The 26227-nt window shown below is 38.5% G+C and overlaps 1 long non-coding RNA gene across 1 annotated transcript; it reads left to right on the top strand.

The window, feature by feature from the left end:
- The first annotated feature begins 7854 nt into the window (after positions 1 to 7854).
- Positions 7855 to 10797, top strand: LOC309846866. Its single transcript, XR_014302169.1, has 3 exons — positions 7855 to 7939; positions 8461 to 8628; positions 10632 to 10797. It is a non-coding gene; the product is annotated as an uncharacterized lncRNA (long non-coding RNA).
- The last annotated feature ends 15430 nt before the right edge of the window (positions 10798 to 26227 follow it).

Here is a 26227-nt window from a genome sequence, read left to right on the forward strand (position 1 = left end):
GTCATTTTTCTAACAAAGCTCTTGCTACTATACCACACTGCCTGATGTCTAAATCACTGAAGATCAAACCCCCATATATCCATTACGGAACTACTTCTTTCAAAGCTTTGTGAAGAGAAGAGAATTTATGATCATCTCTCTTTTTTACTTTCCAATCGGTTGCATTGGTATTTTGTAAATTTAAGGTACAGTATCTACAAGTGTAGAGAGGAAACAGAGTTAAACCTTTCACTATCTAGTAAGCATATGTGGCAGGACGGGGCCATTGAAAACAATAATATGACACTTTTCTTCTTCCTACCCCAAAAAACAAAGTAACAAACTCCATATTTACTACTGAAAGAGGAAGAAGTTTAGGAGATTTATCAGAAGAGACATTTTGGGTTGGTTACACTCTTTGACTTTTCCTTATCTGTCCCTGAAATCCAACAGTGCCTGGGTGCATAGGTCAGTCTGGTCCATTTCACAAAGTGCAGTCAGATAAAAGGTCAGAAGATGGATCTTTGATGGTTGGCTGAGATATGGATCTTATTTCTCTCATTCATTAAAAGGATTTTACTAGATCCAGTTTCATAGTCCTGCAAATTTGGGAGCTACCTTTTTTTTTTTTTTACCTTTTAAAACTGTTAGGATAAGGTTGAGATAGGGTCAAGTCTTTAATCACAGAATATATGAGAAGGGGGTGATAAAGTTAGGTGTTGGGTGAAACAGACATATTGGACAGTCTAGATTTGACTACCTTCTTTTTGAAGAAGCAAAAAGGCAACACACATCCCAAAGAAGTAGGCATAAGAGAGCACACATCCACAATTCGTTATTGGCGAATATCCCCCAGGACATCTATCTGATCACAGATTTTACCTTGATCTCTCTAATAACATACTCATTTTCTCTTAGTCTGGAATATTGGCAGTTCCTGGTGATTAGGTTTCAGGTATAAGGGAAAAGCATAGAATATAATACATGTAAACCCTAAAATATGATTCTTGAATTAGTCTAGCATGTTCTACCCTTCACGGAAAAGACAGATATCACTATATGTCACTTACTGTGACTGTACAAATACTGCAAAGTTCAAAAGTACAAACATTACAGCCAAAAACAACGGGTTTTCTTGGAACTCTGTTTGGAAAATCTTTTAAGATTGTAGTTGTCTAAAACTCTGCCTACAAGGAATTTTCACATAGGCTCTGTCATACCCTGTAAAAGACTAGCTCATCATAAATGGGAACAAGTGTTCTGATAAAGGGTGATTACATTTCAGTACTCAATGTGAGAACAGGAATAAACAGGCAAGAACCAGCAAGTCTTCCAGAAGACAGTGCTTTATTGCTACAAATACCTACCCTAGGCTAACTTCACCCTAAATCACTGTAGGAAATGATTGCAGAAAGTCAAAAGGAACAAAAACTTACTGAACATTTCGACACCTATAACTAACACAATATTTTAACCGATGGGAGCCTTAAGGGTGATGAAGTATAATTGTGACAGCTTGACAACTTTGCTAACCCACAAATTCTAGCCAGTTAAATGCAGACCCACTATATGAAATGAAAGCATGCCTCAATTCTACTGTGGCAGAAATAGTAAGGCAACAATAAGGGATAAATTGAAGTGCAGAATGGGAAGCTGAAGGACACTTGGACAAATCCAGCTGGCACTAAGAAAGGACTCTGGGAGTCAGGAAAAACTAGCAAGGAAAGAAGAACGCCATAGTGATCATCTAAAGTAATTTAGGTGTGGCCTGTGCTTTCCAGATATGAACGTATCACAACCCCTGAGTAACAAAGAAGGGGGCTCCAGTGTTGCAGAAATAGGAGCTGATAATCCATCTGACATCAAGCTGAGATAAGCTTTGTGGTCCTTTTAAATTCTGTCCATGTGGAACAATTCTAAATTATTGTAAGGTTAGACAAACAAGCAAGTGTAACTGAAGCTTTGCTTGCCTATTAAGAAAAAGGAATTAAATCAATGGTCATGTGCTAGGAATTGTTTCTGTCTTATTATTCTTGTTTATACTCTAAGTGTCTAAGAGTCAGACAGAAAATATTTTTTGAATTAGTGTAAGTAAAGGAATTTGATGACAGCAAACTGAAATTGATTAGGAATTTTTAATGTTTGTATGTATTAGACACACCTGAAACTATATATATAAGCACTGCATATAACTCTGTTAATATCTTTTAATATAACTGGTGGTGTGTTTGTGCATATAATATTAGATATAATTATGATTATGCTATTCTTATATGTAATTGTATATCATATATATAACTGATATAATTGGAACTTTGAGTAGGAAGGGCTATACCTATTAAAAATGATCATCTGAGTTCACAGAACTGGAACAATAAAATTTATATAACCACAAAGGATTCCAAACATGCAAAGAAATGTTGAGAAAGAAGAACAAAGCTGGAGGTATCACAGCCCCAAATGTCAAGATATAGTACAAAGCTGTACTAATTAAAACAGTATGTTAGGGGCCCCTGGGTGGCTCAGTGGGTTAAGCCTCTGCCTTCGACTCAGGTCATGATCTCAGGGTCCTGGGATCAAGTCCCGCATCAGGCTCTCTGCTCAGCGGGGAGCTTGCTTCTTCCTCTCTCTCTCTCTGCCTGCCTCTCTGCCTACTTGTGATCTCTGTCTGTCAAATAAATAAATAAATAAATAAATAAATAAATAAGCACAGTATGTTACCAGCATAAAAATAGACACATAAATCAATGGAACAGAATAGAGAGCCCAGAAATAAGCCCACTTCTATATGGCCAATGAATCTATGACAAAGGAGGCAAGAATATACAATGGGGAAAAGAGTTTTTACAACAAAATGTTGGGAAAACTGGACAGCTGCATGCAAAAGAATGAAACTGGACCACTTTCTCACACCATACACAAAAATAAAAACAGATTAAAGACCTAAATGTAAGACCTGAAACCATAAAACTCCTAGAAGAAAAAATAGGTAGTAATTTCTTTGACTTTGGCTGTAGAAACAATTTTCTAGGTATGTTTTCTCAGGCAAAGGAAACAAAAGCAGAAATAAACTATTGGGACTACAACAAAATAAAAAGCTACTGCACAGTGAAGGAAACTGTCAACAAAACAAAAAAAAGCAACCTACTGAATGGGAGAAGATATTTGTAAATGATATATCCATAAAGTGTTAGTACCCAAAATACATAAAGAACTTATACAACTCAACACCCAAATCCCCGCAGAATCCCATTAGCAGATTCCAGGCAGAGGACCTGAATAGATATTTTCCCAAAGAAGACATAGAAATGGCCAACAGACATGAGAAAAGATGCTCAACATCACTAATAATCAGGGAAATGGGAATGAAAACCACAATGAGATATTACCTCACACCTGTTAGAATGGCTAGAATCAAAAAGTCAAGAAATAGCAAGTGTTGGTGAGGATGTGGAAATAATGGAACCCTTTTTCACTGTTGGTGGGAATGCAAACCGGTGCTGCTACCATGGGAAATAGTATGGAAGTTCCTCAAAAAATTAAAAATAGAAAAAAAAAATTAAAAATAGAATTAGCATATTATCCAGGACTTCTACTGTGGATATTTATCCAAAGAACACAAAACAGTAATTTGAAAGAAATATGCACTCTCATGTTTATTTCAGTGTTATTTACAGTAGCCAAGATATGGAAGCTACCCAGGTATCCATCAATAGATGAATGGAAAAAGATGGTGTGGTGTATCCATACAATGAATATTGTCCAACCATGAAAAAGAATGAGATCTTGCCATCTGTGACAACATGGGTAGATCTAGAGGATATAATGCTAAGTGAACTAAGTGAGTCAGAGGAAAACAAATATCATATTTCACTCATATGTGGAATTTAAGAAACTGAAGAAATAAATAAAGAAAAAAAGAGAGAAACAAAAATCCAAATTCTTACCTATAGAGAACAAACTGGTGATTGCCAGAGGGAAGGATGTGGGTGGAGGGAAATTGGTGAAATAGATAGAAGGGATTAAGAGTACGCTTATCATGATAAGCTCTGAGTTATAATGTATAAAAATGTTGAATCACTATATTCTACACCTGAAACCAATGTAACATTGTATATTAATTATACTTCAATTTAAAAAATTCTCAAAAAATCTTGTGAGGAAAGATAAAAAATGCATATATATAAAATTTGAAGAGCTTATATATTTGAAGAGCTTATATAAATATATATAAATTTGAAGAGCTAAGACAAAACTGTTACTATACTAGTAGAGGACGGAGATGGGATTTGAAGGATTTAGTACCACTTGGTCAATAAAAAATTAGTTTTTTTAAAGACTCAAGCAATGAAAAACTAATTAATACAAGCTTCTTTTGTTTGTTTGCTTGTTTTTGGTTGCCTTCCATAGTGTGCTCCTTATAGAAGTTATCTTGATCACATTTTTTTAAAGATTTTATTTATTTGTGTGACACACAGAGAGAGAAATCATGAGTAGGCAGAGAGGCAGGCAGAGAGAGAGGGGGAAGCAGGCTCTCCACTGAGCAGAGAGCCCGATGTGGGACTCAATCCCAGGACCCCGAGATCATGACCTGAGCCGAAGACAGAGGCTTAACCCACTGAGCCACCCAGGTGCCCCTCTTGATCACATTTTATATTATAAACTTCCTTTCAATATTTCAAATATGAGTTAAATTAGTACAAATACAAGCCAGGTTAAGCAACTGACAAATGACTATTTGCTTCCTCTCCAGTGAATTTGTAATGGAGTAAGATATATTTGATAAAATTAGGCCAAAAGCCAAGGAACATCTCTATCCTGCTTCAAATCACTGCTTCTCCTCTTTGTATAGTTCTAAAAAGCAATAAAGACATAAGGAACTGCTACTTCACTATCAGTTGGGTTTGTGTCCCAAATCTACTAATGTGGAAAACTGGACTAGAGCCTGACTTCTCAGCTTCCTGCTTATAATACCTCTCCCTAGTCCAAAGCATTTTGTATCTTACTACCCTCCCACTAGTTGGAGAGAGGACAGGAGAAAGAGAAAGGTGACAGGATGGGTTCAGGAAAGGCAGACGCTAGGGAACCTTGCTTTCTCAGCAGTGAGAGAAAGGGGATTTAACTGTGCCTCAGACCTTTTATTATCTAGTTATTTCTACTAGCAATGGTGGTCTGATCATTCCCTTTGAATCTGATCAGTCAGATTCTTCCTTCTTTAAAAAAAAAGATTTTATTTATTTATTTGACACAGAGAGAGAGTGAGAGAGCACAAGCCGGGGGGGGGGGGGTAGCAGAGGGAAAGAGAGAAGCAGGCTCCCCTCTGAGCAGGAACCTGATATGGGACTCAATCCCAGGACCCTAGGATCATGACTTGGTGCTGAGCCAAAGGCAGTCGCTTAACTGACTGAGCCACCCAGGTGCCCCTGATCAGTCAGTCAGATCCTTTCCAACATGTGTAGGATGGAGCAAGAAGGAGAAAGAACGTAACAAAGGAAGGAAGGAGTCTTGCCTTATTTATTTATTTATTTATGTATTTATAGAGCGCACATGCGCATGAGTGGTGGGGGGAAGGGCACAGGGAGAGAAAGAGAATCTCAAGCGGACTTCCCCTGAACAGGGAGTCCAACACAGGACCTGATCTCACAAACCCTGAAATCATAACCTGAGCTGAAAGCAAGAGTTGGACGCTTAACCAACTAAGCCAGCCAGGAACCCCGAGCATGTCTCATTGTCAGTGGCTTACAGTTTTTGATTAACAACAAATACTTACAGATCAACCTTGATGAAATATAATCATAAATTCCAATGAAATATTGCTATATCCTTAGAAATGCAGGCATTCATAACAACATGCAGAGTTAGGAATATGTAGCAATTCTCTGCCAGATCCCAGGAATGATTTCTAGTTACGTTGGCATCATGGAGATCTAGGGCACCATAGAAGGCAGACAGGAAAAGCAAGAGAGATTTCCATCCTCCTCACTGAATACATTTATCACAAAGACATAAGATCTTAGTCGACCAAATGTCAGACATAGCTGGGGCCAGTTTACCTTATTATTATATTGATCTTTCCAGTGAGCTTCTCTTTTTACATTCATTGAGGGTCTAAAATTCCTAGTAATTGAACACTGGTTGGGGCAAAAAAAGTGTAAAAAATGTTTTTCATTAGAAAGGGCAACCATGGGCAAATTGGTCTATGTTAGCTCTGGATCCTCCCTCCCCTCCCCCCACTGATTGTGAAACAAAATGTGTCCACCTACACCTTTGGCTAACCAGGTACAGGAATGATAGCCACCCCCTGCTTCTTCCAGCAAAGACACTCGATGAGGGATTGTTAAGTGCTGGGAACAATGCCAAGGAGATGTGCTGATCAGCAGGATCTGGAAAGATGAACACCTGCAATGGAGATTTTAAGAGGATACAGATGGATAGTAGGAGATCATGAAGAATCCCTGTCCTCTCTCCCATTGTGGGCAAATATTATGTCTGATTTCAAAGATGAGTATATAGGAAAATACTGTATACTGACATGAGGTCTATGAACAGATTTTGTGGCATAGAAGGAAAAGAACATTTAAGATGCCAGTGCCAATACGACAATAACACACTGTAATACACGAAGGTACATTTTAAAGCTGTTGTTCCATAGTTTCAATAATCCCAAGCATGAGCACTATGAAACAAAAAGAACAAAGAGGAAATAAGGCAAAAGGCTGAGATAAGACCAGAGCCAGACAAGGTAATGAAATATTAGTGTGATACAAAAATGGCCATATGAGAAGCTCAAGATGCATCGGATATAATAAAGATAAAAACTGACACCGCAGAAAAGGGAATCAGCGATGTGAGACGCACATTTGAGAAAACTGCTCCAGGATACAGAGGGAAAGAATTAAGATATGAAGATGATGACAGCAAAGACAACACATGAAAGCTTCAGGAGAACCAACATAACAGATAAACGAAAGAGCTATCAGAGCCAATGGTAAAAACTCAGTCATCAAAGTTGTGACTGTAAAAAACTTTCCTAAACTGAAGAAAGTGCTGAGTTTGCAGAATGAAGAGTCTCACTGAGATGCAGGCAGCATTAATGAAATGAAGCCAGAATTTAGGTGCGTCCTGCTGAAATATCTGAATTTCAAAGGATAAAGAAAAAAAAATCTTACGAACCCATCCAAGTATGAAAAAGCAGATTATTGGTGCTGAAAAAATTGAAGTGGGTCTAGGATGTCTCCACTGCTAGATGGCAATGCTAGCAGCAGTATTTAAAGTGGTGAGGGAGACAATGACAACATTATGACTAAAGATGCCACATGCAGCGATATTGCCTTTTTTGTGCAGTGGTAGCAAGAAGATGTCATGTAATATGCACAAATCAAGAGATGTAGCACACAAATTCCCTCCTGGATGGTGTCACTCAGAGATATTCTTGAACCGGCAAAAGGAAGAATCATAATGAAGAGTCACTGAGACTGGTGAAGTTATATTATAGGAGATCTGGCACTGAGTAGTTAAATCAATTAAACAAATAATGCAAGTAATTATGATTACAATCATAATCAAATGTAAACTTCAAAACAAACTTTAAAGAGCAGATTAATAATATAGGTTATTAAAATGTAATAACAAAAACCTGGGTATAAAATTCTAGACTGGGCAGTGAGTGAGGGAGGTTGGTAGAAACAAAAGCATTAACATTAGAAGGGTATTGACCTCTGCATGCATTTTTGTAGCTAACCATCTTGACGATGATCTCAGAAAGGTCATCTACTTGTGTTTTTACATACACAATCATTTCCTCTATAATTGACCATAAGAAACCTATTCCTTTACAGCAGTTTTGTCTGTTTTCTGCTTTTTATTTCTGCACAGGTTTTGCAGAAGTTGACACGAAAACCCTCTGCTGCCACCACCAACAACCAGTGAGGCTGGCATTCCAGAACTCCCAGTCACTGAGGTTGGCTTATTCTTTCCTTTTTTGTTCAGCCCAGTCAGTCTCTTGCAATTATCACTGGCAAGGCTGTGTCAGGCCTGAAGGATCCAGAGCAGATTCTAAATGATTGATTTCCTAGTACTGCCAAAGTGTTCAGATGCAGTCAGCTTTAGACGGCTCTGTGTGGCAAAAATATTCCCTTTATTAATTAGATCTTTGATCTGTATTAACAATGTCAGTCTGGTGAGTGTCAATGTCATCTCGGGAATGCAACTCTATTCTTTCACATTCACACTTGTTGGTAATTTTAGAGGCATCTGATGGTCACTGTTATCCTGGTCTGTGAGTGACACATGGTCCTAATTAGGAAGCAGACTGTGCATTCAAAACAGCAGAAAGAATACTCAGGATGGTTCCCCCAAGGCAATTTTGCATTGGATGCAAGCTGCCTTTCTAGTTCTAGCCTGTCCTCTCTAATCAGAGGATCTCACAGCCTCTGGCCCCCTGGGCTTACCATGCATTTCTTCTTCCTTTGTGCCACTTAGGTCTCTCCTGTCCAGGTATGGCCATTGTTGTCTTCTCCAAACCTAGACTTATGGTCACCAAGCTTCCTCCCTTCATCGATTACAGGATCTCCTCATCTTCTCCCACCATTTAGAGCCTCGTGTTTGGGACCTCTTAGCTTCCAATCTAGCTAACCCAGCTTGGACACAGTAAGTATAAAATAATTCTCTCTCCAAAAGTGTCCCACTTGCTGTTGGTCTGATCCTGATATGTACCTAAGTTCTCTTACCTGGGGTCCTATTGTCATGGTTGGGATTCTGTTTTGATGTCATATTCCTCATGTCCTGAATGCTAGCATGCTCTCTCTCAGGCTGTTCTCAGGGCTAGAGCCCTGTCCTAAACCCTATTCTGCTGGTGGGCGAACCCTGACTTTCCCGATACTAAATGATGACAGATGTCCCAGGAATCTCTGCCTCTGTGAGTTGCCAACCTACAGAGATACACTGCTTCTTCACTTTGAAGCTTTTAAATTTAATATTCATATGGATTAGGCTCTGACATTATCACTTCCTTTGCTCTTTTTGAGTAATTCTTTGTCCTATAACATGGCTCTTATGTGCAACTTTTTTGGGTCTCCACTGAATGACCTTGAGGCTTAGCAAGGTCTGTCCACCCTGGGTGAGAACTCAACATTTCCCAGCACTGTACAACATGCGACCTCTCAGTTCAGTTTTTGACTCCAGAGTCACTCCTTTCTGTTAGGACTTGAAGAATTTTGTTCAGCCCATGTGCAGCCCAGTCCCCTCCAAAAGCCCAGGGGGATGCCATATCTCCTGCTTCTAGCTCCTGCCCTTCTGATATCCTGCTCAGCAAATTTCAGTCAATTTGCCAAGGCTCAACAAGACCATTTTTTAATGCTTGCTTCAACTCCCTGCTTCAGGAAGGGACAATGCTCTCTGATAGGAAGCCAGGGCAAAAGGGGGAACTCACCCTTAGAGCTTTCCTTCTCTCTCAAGGATTACAATCCTATTGGTAGTCTGATGCCTGAAAGTAGTTCTGTCATGTGTTTGTCCAGTGATATGGTTGTCTTTGTGGCAGGGTAAGTCTGTAGTCTGTTACTTTGCCATGGCCAGAAGTACAGAATTTTGTGTTTTTGTTTTTATGGATAGTATAGTTTCACAACTTATTATTGGTTGTGTCACATACATTTTTAGTAGCTGTGAAATTTGGGAAATTCTCTTTTATAAAAAAATTTTATTTGAGAAAGAGAGAACATGGTGGGGGAGGGTAGGGTCAAAGGGAGAAACAGGGAGTCTGATGCAGGACTTGATCCTGGGACTCCAGGATCATGACCTGAGCCAAAAGGCAGTTGCTTAACCAACTGAGCCATGCAGTTATCTGGGAAACTCTATATCAAGTCTCCTTCATATGTGAGCCAAATGTAACCTCTGAATATCCCCTTAGCTAAATTGCCAAAGTGGCCACAGCTGATCTAACATCACTGATAAAAGGCAAAGTTTGAAGTGGGGGCCTGCGGGGGGGGGGGGAATGTCAGAGCAGAGAAACAGGGTCTCAGCTGATTACTTTTAAAATGCCTAACTTTGGGGGTGCCTGAGTGGCTCAGTGGGTTAAGCCGCTGCCTTCAGCTCAGGTCATGATCTCAGGGTCCTGGGATCGAGCCCCGCATCGGGCTCTCTGCTCAGCGGAGAGCCTGCTTCCTCCTCTCTCTCTTCCTGCCTCTCTGCCTGCTTGTCATCTCTCTCTGTCGAATAAATAAATAAAATCTTTAAAAAAAAATAAAATGCCTAACTTTGGAAAATTTTATAGAACTAGAGGAGTGTGTGAATACAATGCTGGGGCCTTGTCCGGGCTTTTGATGGTATTTGTACAAAGAAGAGTCCCGAGACTGCATTAGCTTCAGAGTACATCTGCTTCTTCTGACCAAAGATTACTGCCTTTGCTACTTGCCATTTTTGTGGAAACTACCTCCTAGCCACACCCTGATTCTTTCAACTTTCCTGACTCAAAAGATCAGTTATTTTTCCTGACATACTATTTTTAGCCATCTTCTTTCCCACAAAGAACCACATTCAGCTTCTGATATCTCCTTATAACAGTAATTTAGGTAAACATTAAACTGTCACCCATGGGTTTCCTAGACCTGCAAAATGAATTTATTGCCTGATTTGACTTCTCCATGTTGATTTCTCAGATCCAAGTACCCCAGAAAAGGTACTGCACAACGGCTGGGACCCACAGATCTTAAAAGGAAAGGAAATTGTGTTGGAGCCCACAGGATATTTTAATTAAAATAGTATATATTATAAAAAACATATTGTATCTCTTGTCAAACACTCCTTCATAAATATTAAAATTATTTTGGCATATTTTTGGACACGTATTTTTGAAACTGGAGTTAGTGACTCAAATTTATTTAATTTAAGAAACTGAATATAATCTCTGGGATTAATACCCTAAGATGGTGAGCAAGTGGGAAGATGCAGAGTAAGAGGATCCTGAACTCACCTCTTTTCAAGGATATAACTAGACAGCACTTACATCAGTGTAAGTAAACCAGAAAATGACCCGAGGACTGCCAGAACAAACTCTCCACAGCTAAATGTAGAGAGAGAGGCACACTAAAGAGGGTAGGAAAGGCAGAGATGGGGTTGAAAGACAAAGAGACCTGAGGGGCAGTCCAAGGAAGGGACGGACACAGTGAGTATAGAGAAAGGAGAGGAACAGATCCTCAAGCCAGGCACCCTAGGCAAGGGGATCCTGCTTGGGTAAGACGATTGCCCATAACACTTGCCTTTCAAAACCAGAGAAGCCCAACAATCAGTGGGGCTTAACATCAGGAACTTTAAAAATCAGGATTTTTGGCTCTGGGAGAGCTGAGACAATGATAGGAAACCGGCCCTTAAAGACACAGAACAAAGAGCCCCTTGAAGATACAGCATAAAAATGGCAGTTTGAAAAACACTTAGGATATGTGGAAGGGAGATTTGTTGACTAATCTTAGAGCATGTGTTCAAGGGGCAGGGGTCATTGGGAGACTTCTCCAGGAACAAAGGAGCTGCTGGACATGATCTACCCCCAGAATGTACACATGGCCACATGTGGGAAGCAGTGCTGCACCCACACTTACCAGCTAACTTGGTAAGAGCGTGCCTTACCTCCTTGCACTTCTTCCGATTGCTCTTTCCATCATGGCCTTGGTGTCAAGTCTCCTCCTACAACAGGCCTGTGCAAACATTGCTATAGCTGCATGCCTGAGCCTACATTCTTCTCTAAAAATGCCCCTTTCAGTAGGAGTTTTCCTTGCCAGCTGCAGGTCTCCTTCAGCAGAGGACTGATGTAGACCTTGCTGGCACCACACACCTTGCCCTTGTGTTCTCCTGCAGAAATGCACCCTGCATCTCAGCCTGGAAAGGAGTTTTCCTGGGTGCCTGCAGCTCCCTTCCCACAGCAGACCAGTGCTTCCCACTATGTCCTCCTGAGGACTCACCTCCTCTAATAGACCCTTGGCCTGAGCACATCCAAAGTGATGCCACAGGCATAGCAGTAAAACCATCTTGGCAGGGGCCAGAACACTCTGAGTGATTTCTGCTCTAGGGAGAAGGGAAGGCAACCACACACACTGCTGGGTCTAGTCACCTTGTCTGACTGCAAGCCTTGCTCACCAATGAAAGCTTCTCCAGGGACAACACAGGGAAAGTACCCTGCACTTTGGTGCTACTACATCTCTGGGAAACAATTGGTCTGACTCAACTCAAGCCCAAGGTGGTCCCAGACTGGCCCACTAACAGGGACCAACCTCTGCCCACAACAGGTAGATAGCCATTGCAGACAACTGGACTGAGGGCAAACACAGCTTAGTCACAACAGCAGTGCATATGCAAACACAGCAGATATTCATTCTTTCCAAGTGTACACAGAACATTCTTCAGAATAGATCACATCTTAGGTCACAAAACAAGTTTCAACAAGTGCAATAAAACTGAAGTCATACCGTGCATCTTTTTTGATCACAACAGTGTGAAACTAGAAATCAACCATGAGAAAAAAATCCAGAATGAGCACAAATTCATGGAGGTTAAATAACATCCAACTAAACAATCCAACTAATCCAATTAAACAATTAATGGGTTAACCAAGAAATAAAATTGGAAATCAAAAAATACATGGAGACAAGTCAAAATGAAGACACATCTAGTCCAAAATCTTTGGGATGCAACAAAATCAGTTCTAAGAGAGACATTTACAGCAATACTGACCTACTTCAAGAAGCAAGAAAAATCCCTAATAAACAACCTAACCTTATACCTAAAGAAGCTTGAAAAATAAAAACAAAACAAAACCCCAAATCAGTGAAAGAAGGAAATTTTAAAGATTAGAGCAGAAATAAATGAAATAGAAACTAAAAAAACAAAAAACAAAAAACCAACCAACCAACAAACAAAACACCAAAAACCAAAAACCAAAAAAAACCCCAGTAGAATAGATCAATGAATCCAGGAGCTGGTTCACTGAAAAGATCAACAATCTTTTTTAAAGATTTATTTATTTATTTAGGCGAGAGAGAGAGAGAGAGAGAGAGAGATAGAGAGAGAGAGAAAGAGAAAGAGCAAGCATATGAGAGCAGGGGGAGGACCAGAGGAAGACAGAGAGAATCTCAAGAAGACTTCCTGCTGAGTGGGGAGCCTGGTGGGGGCTTGATCTCATGACCTGAGCCAAAATCAAGAGTTGGATACTTAACTGACTGAGCCACCCAAGCCCCTCTAAAAAGATCAACAAAAGTGGTAAACCCTTAGCCAGATTCCTTGAGGGAAAAAAAGAGGACTCAAATAAAATCATAAGTGAGAAAAGAGAAATAATAAACAACACCATAGAAATGTGAAGAATTATAAGAGAATATTACAAAAGATTATTTGCCAACAAATTAGACAACCTGGAAGGAAGGGATAAATTTCTAGAAACGTATAATCTCCCAAAACCAAACAAAGAAGAAATAGAAAATTCAAACAGACTGATAACCAGCAATGAAACACGTAGTAATCAAAAAACTCCCAACAAACAGAAGGCTAGGAGCAGATGGCTTCATAGGTGAATTCTACCAAACATCTAAAGAGTTAATACCCCAAAGAAGGTAAATGGGGAAATTAAAAAGTATCTCTATTGATTCATCATTTAGTACAAAAATTATCATCCAGAGTTATTTTTCAAGTTGAGAAGACACTATATGTATACAGATGAGGACTTTCATATATATATATATGTCAATATGGTATAAATCTGGCAGAGAGTTTCATTCAGTTTGATTAGCTAATACAAGCCTTCCTAGATAAAAGTGATAATATATTCTATATTGTATTCTACTTGAAATAACATAGATTTAGAAATTCTAACTTTAAGAGTGAGAATAATTTGAAAGATCATTCAATTAGAAAGAAATTAACTAGTAGATAACTCATTACTTATATATGAAAGATAGGTCAGAGTAATTTATATGTAGTTTTAGTTCCCTGATAGAAATTCAGATTTAAGACTGAGATGACACCAGGTCGCAGGAGTTCAGTTAGATAGTTATCAAACCATTCTGAATACCTACAAATCCAACAGGAGATTGAAGAGAAGAAGAGCAGCAATTCTAGAAACAGGAAATTGACCACTTTCTGAAAGGTAGGACTTGTGGACAAGTGAATCCGAAGTGACAGGAAGATAGACTGCGAGGAGGGAGGGGCAGCTCCTGGCAAGCAGCAGAGCAATGGAACACAAAATCGGAACTTTTATTTTATTTTTTTAAAGGATTTTATTTATTTATTTGACAGACATCACAAGTAGGCAGAGAGGCAGGCAGAGAGAGAGAGAGGAAGTGGGGCTCAATCCCAGGACCTTAGGATCATGACCTGATCTAAAGGAAGAGGCTTTAACCCACTGAGCCACATGGGTGTCCCCCAAATCAGAACTTTTAAAAGTCGCTCCACTCAAAGACATCACTCCTGAGGCTAAGCAAGAGTGGAGGCCTCACGGGGACAGTATGGTCTCAGGTCCTACGGGGTCACAGAAGGATCGAGGGTGTCTGAGTATAGCAGAGTTTGCAGGTATTGGAGCAGGGAAGCCAACTACAGAGACAGAACCAAGGAGTGAACTCCCAGCTTGGGGTTACCTTAAACTGATCTGCAGCACAGTCAAACCACTGCTCTTTGAGCAGGGACCCCACAAGTGGCAGATCTGGGGAGACCAACCTTCATCCACCAGAAGAGCAGAGCAGCAGGATCTGCTGGATTTGGAGACTCCAAATGAAGCTGTGTGCTAGTGACAGAAATGCTCGGTCACAGGCTGGGATAGCTCAGAGTGTGGCCAGAACCAGGGACCTGGTAGTGATTGAACACTTTTCTCTGATGTAACACTGAGGTGTGAGTCCCTGAGCTCTTGGATCCTCTGGGCAGTAGATTGGGAGGCTGCCATTTTCATTCCCGTCCTCCAGAGCTCTACAGAAAGCATTTAGGGAACAAAAGCTCCCTAGAGCGAACCCAAATAGATTACTTAGCCTGGACCCTGGCAAGGGTGGTGCAATTTTGCCTCAGGCAAAGACACTTGAGAATCACTACAATAGGCCCCTTCCCCAGAAGATCATCAAGAACATCCAGCCAAGACCAAGCTCACTGATCAAGGAGAAGAATGGAATTCCAGAGGAGGGGAAAGCAAAGCATGGAATTCATGGCTTTCTCCCCTTGATTCTTCAGTCTTGCAAAGTTAATTTTTTTAATTTCATTTTTTTCCTTATTCTATTTTTTTAACTTTTACTCTTTCCTCTTTTAACGTTTTTTTAAACTAGTTTATCTTAACATACCTTTCTTAAAAAAAAATCTTTTTAAACCTTTATTATAGTCATATTTTACCCTTCATTGTATCTAACTTTATTTTTTGTATACATATGGGGCTATTTCTTCTAAATAATTTTGGGATACAACTTCTAATAGATCAAAGTACACCCTAAATCTAGCACAGGGCTTGGTTCTAGTCTCCAGCCTGAGTAAATTCTCTCCACTTTCTTTTCCCAACCAACTTACCTTATCAACTCCTTTGTTAGAATTTTTAAAAAATTATCATCTTTACAGTCATATTCCATCATCTCATCATGTTTACCCTTATTATTGTTATTGTATATATATATATATATATATATATAATTAAAAAAATTTTAAATCAAAAAATTATTTTAATTATTTAATGTAATTATTATTTAAATTATTTTAATTCAAAATAATTTAAAAATTTAATTATTTTGATTATTTAAATTAATTAATTTTAATTATTTAGATTAAAAATTTTTTTAAATTAGAACTTCTTTTTACCCCTTACCTTCTCCCCCCAATTTGGGGTCTCTTCTGATTTGGTTAATGCATATTTTTTCTGGGGTCCTTCCCACCCTTTTAGTATTTTATTCTCTTGTTCATATATTTTTATCTGGATAAAATGACAAGGTGCTAGCTGAGCTCAAAAAAGGCATGGAGGATATTAGAGAAACCCTGTCTGGAGAAATAAAAGAACTAAAATCTAGTCAATCTGAAATGAAAAAAAAGCTATTAATGAGGTGCAATCAAAAAAGAAGGCTCTTAATACTAGGACAAATGAGGCAGAAGAGAGAATTAGTGATAGAGAAGACCAAATGACAGAGAATAAAGAAGCTGAGCAAAAGAGAGACAAACGACTACTGGATCACAAAGGGAGAATATTGAGAGATAAGTGATACCATAAGATGAAACAGTATTAGAATAATTAGGGTTACAGAAGAAGGAAGAGAGAGAGGCGGAGAAGGTATATTGGAGTAAATCATTGTAGAGAACTTCCCTAATAGGCAAAAGGAATAAGCAACAAAATCCAGGAGGAGAGAACCCCTCAAAATCAATAAGAAGAGGTCCACACCCCATAATCTTATAGTAAAGCTTACAAGTCTTAGTGACAAAGAGAAAATCCTGAAAGCAGGATTTTGACATGACATACTGGACCAGATGGACATCAGATATATTCAGAACATTCCATCCCAAAGCAACAGAATACACATTCTTCTTTAGTGCACATCGAACATTCTACATAATAGATCACATCCTGGGTCACAAATCAGGTCTCAACCAGTACCAAAAGGCTGGGATCATTCCCTGCGTATTTTCAGACCACAATGCTCTGAAGCTAGAACTCAATCACAGGAGGAAATTTGGAAAGAACCCAAATACATGGAGGCGAAAGAGCATCCTACTAAAGAATGAATGGGTCAACCAGGAAATTAAAGAAGAATTGAAAAAATTCATGGAAACAAATGATAATGAAAACACAACTGTTCAAAAATCTGTGGGACACAGTAAAGGCAGTCCTGAGCGTAAAATATATAGCGATACAAGCCTTTCTCAAGAAACAAGAATGGTCTCAAGTACACAACCTAACCCTACACCTAAAGGAGCTGTAGAAAGAACAGCAAAGAAAGCCTACACCTAGCAGGAGAAGAGAAATCATAAAGATCAGAGCAGAAATCAATGAAGTAGAAACCAAAAGAACACTAGAACAGATCACCAAAACTAGGAGATGGTTCTTTGAAAGAATTAATAAGATTGATAAACTCCTGGCCAGATTTATCAAAAAGAAAGGAGAAAGGACCCCCAAAAATAAAATCATGAATGAAAGAGGAGGGATCACAACCAACACCAAAGAAATACAAACAATTATAAGCACACATTATGAGCAACTATATGCCAGCAAATTTGACAATCTGGAAGAAATGGATGCATTCCTAGAGATATATGAACTACCAAAATTGAACCAGGAAGAAATAGAAAACCTGAAAGACCCACAGCCAGTAAGGAAATTGAAGTAGTCATCAAAAATGTCTCAAGAAACAAAAGCCCAGGGTCAGACGGCTTCCCAGCGGAATTCTACTGAGCATTTAAAGAAGAATTAGTTTCTATTCTCCTGAAACTGTTCCAAAAAATAGAAACGGAAGGACAACTTCCAAACTCATGAGTCCAGCATTACCTTGATCTCAAAACCAGACAAAGACCCCACCAAAAAAGAGAATTACAGACCAATATTCTTGATGAACACTGATGGGAAAATTCTCACCAAAACACTAGCCAATAGGATCCAACAGTACATTAAAAGGATTTCTCATCATGACCAAGTGGGATCTATTCCTGGGCTGTAGGGTTGGTTCAACATCTGCAAATCAATCAATGTGATACAATACATTAATAAAAGAAAGAGCAAGAACCCTATGATACCCTCAATAGATGCTGAAAAAGCATTTGACAAAGTTCAGCATCCTTTCTTGATCAAAAATCTTCAAAGTGTAGGGATAGAGAATACATACCTCAATATCATCAAAGCCGTCAATGAAAACCCCACAGTGAATATAATTCTCAAAAGAGATAAACTGATAGCTTTTCCCCTAAGGTCAGGAACATGGCAGGGCTGTCCTCTATCACCACTGCTATTCAACATAGTACAAGAAGTCCTAGCCTCAGCAATCAGAGAACAAAAAGAAATAAAAGCATCTGAATCAGCCAAGAAGAAGTCAAATTCTCACTCTTTGCAGATGATATGATACTTTATGTGGAAAACCCAGACGACTCTACTCCAAAATTGCTAGAACTCATACAGGAATTCACTAAAGTGTCAGGACATAAAATCAAAGCACAGAAATCAGTTGCATCTCTATACACCAACAATAAGACAAAAGAAAGAGAAATTAAGCAGTGGATCCCACTTACAATTGCACCCAAAACCATAAGACTCCTAGGAGTAAATCTAACCAGGAGGCAAAGAATCTGTACTCATAAAAGTATAATGTATAATGTACTCATGAAAGAAATTGAGGAAGACACAAAGAAATGGAAAAATGTTCTATGGTCATGGATTAGAAGAACAAATATTGTGAAAATGTCTATATAACCTAAATCAATCTACACATTTAATGCAATCCCTATCAACATACCATCAATTTTCTCAAATAATGGAACAAATAATCCTAAAATTTATATGGAACCAGAAAAGACCTCGAATAGCCAGAGGAAAAAGAAAGTCAGAGTTGGTAGCATCACAATTCCAGACTTAAAGCTCTATTACAAAGCTGTCATCATCAAAACAGTATGATACTGGCACAAAAACAGACACATAGATCAATGGAACAGAATAGAGAGCTCACAAATAGACCCTTAACTCTATGATTAACTAATTTTGACAAAGCAGGAAAGAATGTCCAATGGAAAAAAGTCTCTTCAACAAATGGTGTTGGGAAAATTGGACAGTCACATGCAGAAGAATGAAACTGGACCATTTCCTTACACCAGACACAAACATAGACTCAAAATGGATGAAAGACCTCATGTGAATACATCAAAATCCTTGAGGAGAACACAGGCAGCAATCTCTTCGACCTCAGCCGCAGCAACTTCTTCCTAGAAACATCGCCAAAGACAAGGGAAGCAAGGGCCAAATGAACTATTGGGACTTCATCAAGATCAAAAGCTTTTGCACAGCAAAGAGAACAGTCAACAAAACCAAAAGACAACTGACAGAATGGGAGAAGTTATTTACAAATGACATATCAGATAAAGGGCTTGTATCCAAAATCTGTAAAGAACCTATCAAATCTATAAAGAACTTATCAAGCTCAACACCCAAAGAACAAATAATCCAATAAAGAAATGGGAAGAGGACATGAATAGACATTTCTGCAAAGAAGACATCCAGATGGCCAAAAGACACATTAAAAAGTGTTCCACATCACTTAGCATCAGGGAAATACAAATGAAAACCACAATGAGATACCACCTCACACCAGTCAGAATGGCTATAATGAACAAGTCAGGAAATGACAGATGCTTGTGAGGATGCAGAGAAAGGGGAACTTTTCTACACTGTTGGTGGGAATGCAAGCTGGTGAGCCACTCTGGAAAACAGCATGGAGATTCCTCAGAAAGTTGAGAATAGAGCTACCCTACGACCCAGCAATCACACTACTGGGTATTTACCCTAAAAATACAAATGTGGTGATCCAAAGGGGCACATGCACCCAAATGTTTATAACAGCAATGTCCCAATAGCCAAATTATGGAAGGAAGCTAAATGCTAAATGTCCATCAACAGATGAATGGATAAAGAAGATGTGGTATACACACACACACACACACACACACACACACACACACAATGGAATACTATGCCGGTATGCAGACATCAAAAGAAATGAAATCTTGCCATTTGGAACTAGAGGGTATTATGCTGAGTGAAATATGTCAATCAGAGAAAGACAATTATCATATGATCTCCCTGTATGAGGAATTTGAGAGGTAAAGTGGAGGGGTTTGGGGGATAGGGAAGGAAAAAATGAAACAAGATGGGATTGGGAGGGAGACAAACCATAAGACTTTTAATCTCACAAGACAAACTGAGGTTGCCAAGGGGAGGGGGATAGGGAGTGTGTGGTGGGGTTATGGACACTGTGGAGGGTATGGGCTATGGTGAGTGCTGTGAAGTGTGTAAGCCTGATGATTCACAGACCTGTACCCCTGGGGCTAATAATACATTATATGTTAGTAAAAATAAAATAAAATAAAATAAATTCAGATTTATGGCAATTATTTCTAAAAAGATAGGTAAAACTTTCATGTACTCTACTTCTTTATATGTCAGAATAATCTCTGGGGAGGTACATGAGAAGCTAATTAGAACAGTAGGAAATCTCTTTATTTCAGTAAAGATACCCAAAATCATTTTAAAAAGGAAAATGAAAATTTTATTTTCCCAAAAGGTATTGACCTAGATAAAGCATTTTATCTTATCAGTAGTTTACTCTAATGAAAATAGCTTTTATTCTCTAGTCTTTATCTCTACACTCCATGAAAATTTTTAGAAAGGTTAGTTAATATGGCTTTGATCTTGTTTGGTTGGAATGGACCTTCCTTTTTTATGGCATAATGTCCATTGTCTACCTTCCTAGGAGTACCTTTGCAAAAGTTCCGTCTCTCATTTTTTGCATGTGATTCAGGGGGGATTACCTCTTCCACTGGCCATTTTGCTTTCTGTCTTCAACCGTAAGACTACTAGCAGGACTTAATTTTGTTCCTTTTGCAATAGATGATATTCCCTGCAGAACTTATATCTGGATAAAAAGGAAATGTTGGAAAAGACTGTGTCAACATGCTTCTGAAAGGCACAAGTTGGCAGGAAAATCCCATCTTTTTATATGAGAGTAAGGTTTTATTATAACATTCACAATATATTTCTGGCTCAATGAAGCATCTATTTTAACTTATATTCTACAATTTTGTCATAGCTATATAAAAGCTCAGATCCACAAAGTTTTGTTGTTTAACATGTAAGTTTAATTAAAACACATAAGGAATGTACCTTCATGCTACTTCAAACTCTCAGAGATCTTAAACTATCATTCAGGCTGATTCTGTTGTATAATTTAAAAGTGCTGATATCACATCTCCATTTAAGCATCTTGAGAACAAATGTTCTAGCTTAGCACTGACTGTTCTCCTTAGTGACCCCAAACAACTCTTAGTTGACTTATGAATATGCTTCCCATTTCTGAAATAAAAAAGGGTACATATATTCTTATCTTTTCATGATAAGGTTTTATTAATATATGCTAGGAAAATTCTCAATAGACACTTATTCCTTTCTTTTAATTACTGACAGAAAAATGGCCCAAGATCAACTGTTTTGAAACCAAAACTATCATTTTTTGAACATTCTTTTACAGCTATTTGGGTAACTGTCAATAGTTCTGTATGTCAGACCAAGTCGTTCCATTACTTTCACGCACATTTTGCAACTCATATATCTTGAAGGGATCATCAGAAAATTTCATTGCTAGAGTTAGATATTCTTTGCTTAATTAATTTAATGAGTGACATGAATAAAAGGCTCAAACGCATGAATGGTCCTTCTACTGCTCACCTTCTCCAGAGTTCTCTAAGCCCTGTGTCTGGTGCTCTTCATTTGTCAAATCTGCTCCAATCTGCTTTCTGCCTCAAGTATCTCTCCCAAACCACTCTTGTTAAGATCTCTGACATATCCATTTTGCCAAGTTTGGTCTATGCTTCCTGTCCTCCTTGTACATTTGCACTGAGGATCCTCCTGCTGCCTTCTTCTTGCATTTGGTAACATCTCTCTTTCCTAGTGTTCTTCCTACCCCTTTGTTCTTCTCAGCCTCTTACTGATTCCTCCCCTCTCTACTGATCTCTAAGTGTTTGAGATCTTCAATGTTTGGTAATACACCTTTTCTCCCCCTAAAAGCCTTATTCAGTAGTAGGTTTCATGTGTCCACAGATTTGAATGCCATCTGTATGCTTGTGACTTATAATTTATATCTCTGGGCCCACTATGCATTTTTTTAGACCTCCAACAGGTATATAACTGCCCATTTGACATCTTCAATTGGATGTCCTAAAAATAGCCCAGAGTTAGCCTCGGTCTTCTGATCCTATTTCATCCACAGTCGTCTTCATGTCAGTAAACAGTTCAACCTTTCTCCTCACTGCTTACCCCCGAGATCTGGGAAAAATCCTCTATTCTTTCTTCTCCCAATCCTCCCACTTCCAATCTATGAATAAGTCCCACATGTTTTACTCACAAATTACATCTCATATTTCACTGCTCTCCACAATCATTACTAGCACTGCAATTTAAGCCATATAAACACAGTCATACTTGGAGTTACTTCAACAGTCTCCCAAGCTTCCCTACTCTGTTCACTGACCCTTTCCCTACAATCTATGTTCCTCACAGCATCCAGGAAGATCTTTCAAAAATAAATTTTGCTATTTGTTTGCTTTAAAATATTTCAATGGATTTCCACTGCACTCTGAGTTAAATCCAAACTTTGTATTTTGGCCTAAGAGGCCTGGTGTGGAGTGACTTCCTTATCTCTAGAATCTCAACTCTTATCTTTCACTATGTTCTGGTCACATTGCCTTTTACTTTCATTTCTAGGATTTCACGCACTTTAGAATATTTTTTCATGCTATTTTTTCTTTATGAAATGCTCTTTCTCTGGAATTTCACATGGCTGGCTCCTTCTCAGCTTAATTTTCACTTCCTAAGGGTGATATGAGGATTAATTATGCTTTCTAAATAGGTTTCTTTTCTACCTTATTCTCAATCAAAGTACTACATTTAATTATTTCATTGCATTTTGTATTTAATAATTTTTATTAAATTAAATCCACTGAGGGTTTGCTTATTTTTTTTAATTTCCCCACAACATTGCAACCTCCATGAAGTTTTGCCTAGTGTTTAGCACATAATAAACATTTTAAGTATTCTAAAATATGTATTGTATAAATAGATGAAAGGTGATGTTTTTATTTCTCACCATCTGACACATCTGTATGCAGTATAAGTATCTCATGTCTGAACATAGCATTAAGTAACTCTCAAGTGATCTTCACTGACATACAGATCTGATCATTCAAATAGATTTTTGGCAAGAATTATCTGGTGTATGAATAGTAATGTGAGGTTTCTCTCCCTATATAATCAGCCTAAAAGACCAAAATGGAGAGAGAGACTGGCCAGGCACACTGGCCAATGATTAGAAAGTAGAAACTTATGGGAAACCCCAGCCCCGGAAAGTATGAGGTGTGAAAACTGTATTCTTTTTTTTTTTCTTTTTAAGATTTTTATTTATTTATTTGACAGACAGAGACACAAGCAAGCAGAGAGGCAGGCAGAGAGAGAGAGAGGAGGAAGCAGGCTCCCTGTTGGCAGAGAGCCCGATGTGGGGCTCGATCCCAGGACCCTGAGATCATGACCTGAGCCAAACGAAGGCAGAGGCTTTAACCCACTGAGCCACCCAGGCGCCCCTGAAAACTGTATTCTTGACCTGGATTTCTCTCCCATAAGATAAATGATATTTAGTATGATTTCAGCTATTGATCTGTTCCATATTTTAAAAAATATTTTATTTATTTACTTGACAGAGAGAGAGACAGGGAGAGAGGGAACACAAGCAGGGGGAGTGGGAGAGGGAGATGTGGGCTTCCTGCCAAGCAGGGAGCCATCATGACCTGAGTTGAAGGCAGATGCTTAATGACCGACCCACCCAGGCACCCCGATCTATTCCATATTTAAAGTAGAGCTAAGGAGGTACCTGGATGTCTTGGTTGGTTAAGTGTCCAACTCTTGATTTCAGTTCAGGTTATGATTTTGGGGTCATGAGATTGAACCCGACATCTGGCTCTGTCCTGGGTGTGGAGCCTGCTGAGATTCCCTTCCTCTCCCTCTTCTCCCTTCACCCCAAAAAGTAGAGTTAATAATACCTGTCTCCACTCACTTTTGAGGACTCTCATGAAAATAAATAATAGGATAACTCTTTGAGGAAAAGTACTATGTAACACTAAGGGTGCTCTAGTATAAAAGCAACTAAATGAAAGATCATCCTCTGCCTGTTCTACATGCACTATTAAAGGTGTGGTTTATGAAAATTTAAATGATATCTACCTTTATTTTTTTAAACATTTAATTCACTAAACATATATTGAATACTTGTTGTGTAAAAGGCAACGTATCAAGGCCCAAGAAGCATGACGTGGTTTGTACCTTTAAGGTGTCTGTGGTCTAGTACAAGGATTAGCGCATGCAAAAATAACTGTACCAAAAAAAATGTGATAAATACTAGTAAAAAATATTAGAAAGAACTACAAAAACCTAGAAGGTGGGACTAGAGTGGGGATTGAAAGATTTCCAACTATATTACTTTCCTCTCTCTAAAGGAGACATTAAAGCCATTCATCATATTTTCCTGGACCTAGAATACCTTGGCACATTGCAAAACCTTAGTAAACACCTGTTGAGGGAATAATGTGGCAAAAGGGTAAATTGAAGTTTCCACCAGACCGAGAAAGATCTTGGTTCCTGGGGAAGCCTCACGCTTTATTACAGTCTACACTCCCTTAAGTCTTGTTTCCCAGCTAAGCCTCTTTTCTTCTTTTTTAGTTTATAATATTAACTTACAAGGTCCACAAAAAATCTTGCCTGTGATGAGCCTAAATCAGTGCTAAAAAAAAAAAAAAATAACATTTCCCACTTTAAATAGATAAATCAAAGCTTAGAGTAAAAGTATATTTTTACATTCTTATCCTTCTGGACTTTGAGCTCTTTAAAAATTTATATAAAAATGAATATATTAATTCTTATCCTTAGGGACTATAAAGACTACACATGATTTGCAAACAAGACTGTACCAAACAATGGCCAAAAAAGAATTGTCCACTCTATCTATGCCTTGGTTTTGGGTCGGGCACTCAGATATGTTATCAGCTATGACTCTTGCTGCTCCATTGTCTCACATTATTTTTATCTGTGTATTCACCATTGTCTACTTTCCCTTCTGCATATGTTCGGGACCCCTTTTTCACATACTCATGTGCCCCACCTCTGAGGCTTGGTCAGAATACTGAAATTCTGTACCACCTTGTCTTCTGACTAACATCACCCATTTGGTACGTTTCACTTGTCCCTGATTGCACGACTCTTTTGTTGCTGGAGAAAACATTGGCTGGGTTTTTCCCTTGTACCTGTCTCATGACGAGATCCTGACCTACTCACCTAAGTAACTGCACATGATTCAGAGATCTTTTGAGAAACAAATTGCTAGCTATTTCAGATTCATGTCTTACAAACTCATGAAATACCTGTAATACAGTCTTCAAAACATGGTTTCTATTTGCTTTTCCTACAGTGTAGTCTGTAGTCACTCCCTGAAGCTCTACCCTGAAAAGCTTCAAGCTAGGCTTGGACTTTTGACTTTTATATTCTTTTCTCTTTCACTACCACCTGATCTACTTTGTTACTCCTCTTCAATTTTATCTATATTTTTCAGCATATTAAATCGCTAAAAGATACAAACACATTCCTTTTGGTCTCTATTAATCTTTCTTTTAAGTAACCAGATCAATCTAAACTCAAATTATGTTTTGTCTAGAATGCCAAAAGAAGTTAAAAAGATAAATGACTCCCAGAATCAATGAAACAAGATGGGATTGGGAGGGAGACAAACCATAAGTGACTCTTAATCTCACAAAACAAACTGAGGGTTGCTGGGGGGAGGGGGTTTGGGAGAAGGGGGTGGGATTATGGACATTGGGGAGGGTATGTGCTTTGGTGAGTGCTGTGAAGTGTGTAAACCTGGTGATTCACAGACCTGTACCCCTGGGGATAAAAATATATGTTTATAAAAAATAAAAAATTAAAAAAAAAAAAACAAAACTCTGCCCATGGTTTGTTAAAAAAAAAAAGATAAATGACTGACTTGAACTATTCTTTATTTGGACTATGAAATGGTCACTAAATTAATGCAATAGTTTTATCAATGGAACTCCTCATCCCCTGTGAATTTCCAAGAAAGAACTTTCAGAATGAAGGACAATCTATAAGACAGACAAATAGGGCATGACTTGGCTAGAAAATTGTGGGAGAGCTGGGATCCTTGAGTCTTTGGCCTCTCTCTACTTTTGCAGTCATCGGTGATGTACTTCCACAGAAACCTATACTTTCTCATGACAGTTTTAAAAACTATTATATTTTATCATTGATCAACTATTCTGATGCCCTATGGGCTTATCGTTGGGAACTTAATATACTGTAGAGTTGGAAAAGAACAGAAAACTTGCAGAGATTTTATTCCAGAGGCAAGCCTCAGAAGTGATTTAATCATTTAAATTCCCCATGATCCCCCTTTTTACTCTTTTCCCCCTTTTGGGTGCCCTTTTTTTCTATTTTCTATAAAATGGAATT

Source organism: Mustela nivalis (assembly GCF_964662115.1).
Source record: "Mustela nivalis genome assembly, chromosome: 13".
Classification (NCBI taxonomy): Eukaryota; Metazoa; Chordata; class Mammalia; order Carnivora; family Mustelidae; genus Mustela; species Mustela nivalis.